This window comes from Chrysochloris asiatica, unplaced genomic scaffold, assembly GCF_000296735.1.
Source record: "Chrysochloris asiatica unplaced genomic scaffold, ChrAsi1.0 scaffold00014, whole genome shotgun sequence".
NCBI classification, from domain to species: Eukaryota; Metazoa; Chordata; class Mammalia; order Afrosoricida; family Chrysochloridae; genus Chrysochloris; species Chrysochloris asiatica.
Window position 1 is genome coordinate 8,911,996 of NW_006408532.1, and position 6,658 is coordinate 8,918,653.

The window sequence follows — 6,658 nt, forward strand, 5'->3', positions numbered from 1 at the left end:
GATGGAGTGGCTGGGGACTAGGGATCCAGAGAAGGAGAGGGGCTGTGTGCTGAGGACTGTTAGGGGAGGGTGGGCGGGATTGCAGGGTATACCCTTTGGTTGGGTGATGATGCATGGACGGGATGATAACTATGGCAATGAGATAATGTATGATGGAAGGAATGTAAAACTAATGTTCCCCCATGTAGACTATCACACAATACACAATAAAACATTAAAAAAAAAAAAGATTTCACCAAAAGAGTAAAACAAAAATAAATAAAATTCTAGATGACAATGGATGAACGGAAAAACAAACTCTAGTATGTAGAAGAACGGAATATCATAAAATATTAAAGAATAATGACAAATCTGTCAAACACCTCATAACACGGATGAACCTGGAGGACATTATGCTGAATGAAATTAGTCAATCACAAAAGGATAAATATTGTATGAGACCACTACTATAAAAAGTCGAGAAAAAGTTTACACACAGAAAGAAACATTCTTTGAAGGTTACCAGGAATGAGAGGGAAGGGAGGGAATATCACTACATAGAGAGTAGATGCATATTAATTTGGTTGAGGGGGAAGGAAATATAGAACAAGGGGGAGGTCAGCACAAAATGATCAAGGCAAAGGAAGACACTTGGAGGAGCACAAGTGTTAAAGACAACAAAGATAAATGCTACAATCCTACAATAACACGCAAGCATGCAATAGTGGGAATAGCAACAGAGGATACGCACAAACTGAATAGGTACGTGAAGGCAAATGGAACTACACCATGAATATGTATGTTCCACTGAGGATATGTCTATATATGTATGTATCATGCTATAAATCCATCCATGTACATAGTAAAGCATACAGGGGGAAATATTATAAAAACTTATTAATCATAACCAAATACCTTGAAGGAATGAGTCCCTGGGTCTGGGCACTCAAAGCCATAGTCTCGGGAAACACAAAGACATCAATTGGAATAACATAATCCACAAAGACAATTTTCTACATCCTATTTTGATGAGTAGGAGCTCTGGTAGCGTAGTGGTTACAAATCGGGCTGCGAACCTTAAGGTCAGCGGTTCGAAACTACCAGCCGCTCCGCGGGAGAAAGATGAGGCTTTCTACTCCCGTAAGGATTTACACCCTCGGAAACCCTGTACAGGGTCGCTATGGGTCGGAACCGACTCGACGGCACTTAACAACAACAACAACAACATTTTGATGAGTAGCTGACTGGTGTCTTAAAAGCTTTTGAATGGTCATCTAAAGTGCAACTATTAGTCTTCATCTGAAGCAAAGAAAATCAGAGATACATGGAAATAATGAGTCCAAAGGACTAATGGACCAACTGAAGCTCAACCTTCATGACTCTGAGATAAGAAGCACTAGAAAGTGGCCAGCTACCACTACCAACCACTCCAAAAGGGATTTGAATAGAAGGCCCTGGAATGATTGGGAGAAAGGTATGGAACAAAACTCAAAACCCTAATAAAGACCAGGCTTACTGGTCCCATAGAGACTGGTGAAATTCCCAAGATTATTGTTTTTAGTCATCCTTCTGGCCTGGAACTGAACTCACCTCTGTGGTTCAACTTTCAGCCAAACAATAGACAGGTCTACAATGTGAACAATACCACCAGGCAGTATGCACCCTTTAGAACAAAGCAAGCTCAAAAGGGGCAGCATTTGCCCCATGATAAAGCTCAGATGGCAGGTAGGGACAGGAAAGAGGGATAACTAGAAATGGTAAACCCAGGGAGGAAGTGGGAAGAGTGTTGTTACATGGTGGGGATTGTAATCAATGTCATGAAATGAAACGTACATGAATTGCTGAATGGAAAATCAATTTGCTATGGAAACTTTTACCCAGATCACAATAAAAAGTTTTTGTTTTTATTTATATCTATATAGAGATATGGACTCCCGGTGGGGTGCTGTAGGATCAGCACTGAACTGCGAACTACAAGGTTGGCAGTTCAAACCCACCAGCTGCTCCTTGGAAGCCCTATTATATGTGCTGTGGGCTAATGTGTCAGACTGTAAAATCGTTTGAACTGCAAGGTCAGTGGTTCAAGCTTGTCAGCTGCTCCTTGGAAACCCTACACAGGGTCACTATTGGTCAGAGTCGACTTGACGGCACTTAACAACAACATATATATATAGTATATAACAACAACATATATATATATATGGGCCAAGCTGGGCCAAGAACCAGAGTCCTGGTTTGGTCCTGTGTGCTAATGCACTAGAGTGTAAAGTCTGTTTGAACCTCACGGTTCACTATACAGGGTCACTATGGGTCAGAACCAACTTGACAGCACTTAACAACAACATAGATAGATATAAATAGGAAAAATGTATTCTAAAATTGTTTTTAGCTCAGTTCTTTTTCTTGTCTTATGGCTTTTCTATTTCTAGGTCTTCAAAACTGAGTAAATAATATATCTTCAATCCCTTTCATTAAATCAACTTTTTTTTTTTTTTTTGATGTATTGAATGCCTATTGTGTGGCAGGGATCCCTGGAAGTGGAATATATGAAGTGGATTTTCATTTTCTTAATTTTACTTTTGTTTTCTAAAATCTCAACAATTCACATATTGCTTCTGTAGTCAGAAAAGTAAAACATTGAGCGTTTTTGTGGCTTGCGGAAATATTCATTCTCACTTGAAGTCAGAGCTAGGACCCAGTCTCTGAAGCCTTTGATTAATGATCAGCTCCTTCTCCACAAAATCTCCCTTTGGAGAATAGGGACCTTCTCTGCTTCCCTTTTGTTCCTCACCAACCCTGTTGCCTAGAGCAGCGACTGGTTCCATGAACATTTGCTGAACTGAGAGGTTCCAAACTGAAATCCTACTTTCCCTTCATCTCCCAGTCTCAGTTACCATCACAGATTTACCTAAACTGCCATAGGAGCTATTAGCTTTTCAGTCCATCTATTTGAGGTAACAAGTCCCTGGATCCTGTTCTCTCCTTCCTGGACTAACTTCCTGGAGTTTCCAAGTGTATATCCAGGCTGTATCAGGACTGGCTCATTAAGAAGCATGTGCGACAAGGTTGTATTCTTTCACCATACTTATTCAACCTGTATGCTGAGCAAATGATATGAGAATCTGGGTTCTATGAAGAAAAACATGGCATCAGGATTGGAGGAAGGCTCATTAACAACCTGAGATAAGCATGATACAACCTTGCTTGCTGAAAGTGAAGAGGACTTAAAACATTTATTGATGAATATTAAAGAGCACAGCCTTTGGTATGGATTACATCTCATTGTAAAGAAAACAAAAATCCTCACCACTAGACCAATAAACAGCATTCTGATCAATGGAGAAAAGATTGAAGTTGTCAAGGACTTCATTCTTCTTGGATCAACTATCAACACTCATGGAAGCAGCAGTCAAGAAATCAAAGGATGTATTGCATTAGGCAAATCTGCTGCACAAGGCCTTTTTAAAGTGTTGAAGAGCAAAGATGTCAGCTTGAGGACTAAGGTGTGCCTGCCCCAAGCCATGGTATTTTCAATAACCTCACATGTATGCGAAAGCTGGACAGTGAATAAGGAAGACTGTAGAAGAATTGATGCTTTTGAGTTATGGTATTGGAGGAAAATATTGAAAGTACCATGGGCTGCCCATAGAACCAACAGATCTGTGTTGGAAGAAATGCAGCCAGAGTGTCCCTTGGAGGCCAAAATGACCAAACTTCATCTCTCAGGAGTGACCAGTCGCTGGAGAAGGATATCATGTTTGATAAGGTGGAGGGTCAGAGAAAAAGAGGAAGACCCCCCCAATGAGATGGATTGGCCAAGTGGCAGCATTGATAGACTCAAGTGTGGCAACGGTAGTGAGGTTGGCTCAGGATTGGGCCATGTTTCCTTCTGCTATGTATAAGGTCACTATGAATCAATAACAACAACATCAGGACTGGAGCTCTTGCCGAAGGAAGCCCATACCACTAATCTCCACCTTAGCTCCCATCCCCATGACTGGCAAGCATAGTAACAACTCAGAACCAACAGCAACAAAAATAATGCCATCTTCATAAGAACCCTTTGGATTGGCCTCTTTTTACAGACAACGGAACAGACTCAGAGAGGAAAAGTGGCTTATCCAAGATAAGACAGCTAGTAAATGGCAATAAAGAGATTCAAACTGACCTTCCACAAGCTCACCAGTGTGCTGCACTGCTTCTCAAAATAGATGTGATTTTTTTGTTTGTTACTTTTACAAAAATGTTGTCATTGTTGTTGTTAGGTTCTGACTTACAGTGACCTAACTCACAACAGAATGAAACATTGTCCGGTCCTGTGTCATCCTCACAACTGTTAATACACGTGAGCCCATTGCTAATGCCACTGTGCCAATCCATCTTTCTCTCTGGCCTTGCACTTTACCAAGCATGATGTCTTTCTCCAGGGACTAATCCTTTCTGATAACATGTCTGAGAGACAAAGTCTGGCTTCTAAGGAGCGTTCTGGCTGTACATCTTCCAAAATAGTTTTGTTTGTTCTTCTAGAAGTCCATGGTACTTTTAATACTTTTCTCCAAATTTGCAAAACAACAATAGTTAGCAAAAATAATAGTTAATAGCTATTGAATGCTTGTTAGGTGCCAGGTGTCCCACATATATCAATTTATTTAATCATGTGAACAACCCATTTTATAGATGAAGCAACTGAGAAAAAAAGGTTAAGGAGATTGCTTATGGGTTCACTTCACAGGAAATTCCAGGACTGAGATTTGAATCTAGAGCCCAGGTACCTAATCATCTCTCAATATACATAGAATGAATGAATGAATGTGTAAGTGGATGAAAGAAGCCACTGTGACTACCAGTCCCACTGAGAGACCCTAACATGACATTTCCCAGCTTTGGGTTGCACGTTGTCCCTCACCAAACAATCTCAGTTGTTCTTGGTTCCAGAAGAAGCCTCTGCCTTTGCTGTCTCACTGTCCTCATCTGTCATCCAAGGGGATAGAACTTGGATGATCTCTAAGGCCCTTTCCAACCCTGTAGGCCTGACAGAAGTTCCCCTGTGTTCTAGGCCACAGGTCCAGGATTTTACCTGCAATGGAATCCCTACAGTGCTCAAGGATTAGAAATTTGATTAGGCCCATTTGACAGGTGTGGAACTGAAGCTCCGAGAGGGGAGGGGATATATTTGAGGTCATGATAACAGTACAGCACAGTTGGGCCATTTGGAACACTAGGCTATGCTTTTCCTGGGAGCAAGACACTTACTCTGTGAGCTTACTGAATGCTCTACCAGGGGCAAGATCCCCAGGCAGCATCCACAGCCAAGTAGCAGGTCCGGCCAGCTCAGTTCTTGAGAACGTTGTTCTGTACATTCAGTGTGGTGTCTGGGCCGGGTTCCTATCTGCAGTGCTCTTGAATGCCCCTGGGACCAGGAAGGCTGCTGCCTCCTTTACCAACCCTTTTCCATTATCTCCAAACCTTCAACCTAACCACAGGCATGCCCTGATGGGCCACCGTAACTAATGCCCCTTGGAGGGATTTTCAGTCTCATTTGGGGGTGATTGCCTTTTTGGGGAGATGTAATGACTAAGAGGAGCTCTGCAGGTATTCAGGGGGATGAGTAGGGCTACTTTTCTGTGTGGGAGCCTAGAGTGGACATTCTTAAGGTTTCTTCCTGGGGGTGGGTGGGTGGTAGGTGTCTGTTTTTGCTGATATGATATCTTGCCCTGTACTAATGGCAGAGATGACAGGATAGACCAGCAAGCAGCCTCCTGGGGAAAGAACGGTAGCATCTGGAGGGGTTAGTGTCAGCCAGCTTCACCGCTCACCGAGTGCATCTTTTCTGTGCTTTCCTGGAAAAACAAAAACAAGAATGGAGACATGAGTTTGCCTGTCAGCCATCTGTCAGTCTGGCTGTCGTCTGGTTGTCTGTCTGCTGTGTGTATACTAGGCATTCTAGAGTAAAAACTCTTTGTTTGCAGGCTGGTTTTCCTTGGGGAGGGCCTGGAGCATATTAGGGGTGGTCAGAGGCCTATGCCAGGCCCCAGGGTAGGGGTTACATTTGTGCACTCCAGAAGCCAAGAGAGTTCAGGAGACTAAACCTTGAGGCCAGGCCGAGTGGGCAAGGGGGCTTCTTGAAGACTTGAGTTCTTCACTGGGGCGGGAGCAACTTCGGGGTGTCTTAGGGGAGAGGAGGGTGGAACTGAAAGTTTGAAGCCATTTCCCTATCTGGAGGGGGATTTGTAAATGGACGGGGGTTACTCATCCTTCCTCCATCAACTTCCCAGGTATTTGTTAGGGAATTCAAAAAACACACTGAACTTTCTCACTCCCTAAAATGGGACTGGGGAGGATGAAAGGAGGACACCTCTTTTTCAGTCCTTCTCGCCCCCAGCCTCCAGAAAGACCCCGCGCGCACTCCACACACACTTCAGAGGGCGTCCCCCAGCAGCCGGATCTGCTGCGGGAGCGGTGGGGGCAAGCGAGACGAGAGTGAGGAGGAGGGGAGGAGAGGAAGGGGGCGAGGTTTGCTTCAAGAAGGGGCGTGTGGCCAGAGGAGCTTGTGTTTTAGCAACTTCAGAGAGAGCGAAGGAGGCTGAGTAGGGGAGGGAAGAAAGTTTGTTTCCCCCCCGACGTCAGCACCGGGCGGGCCGCGGCGGCCGCGGAGCGAAGAGGCGGCAGCAAGCGGGGC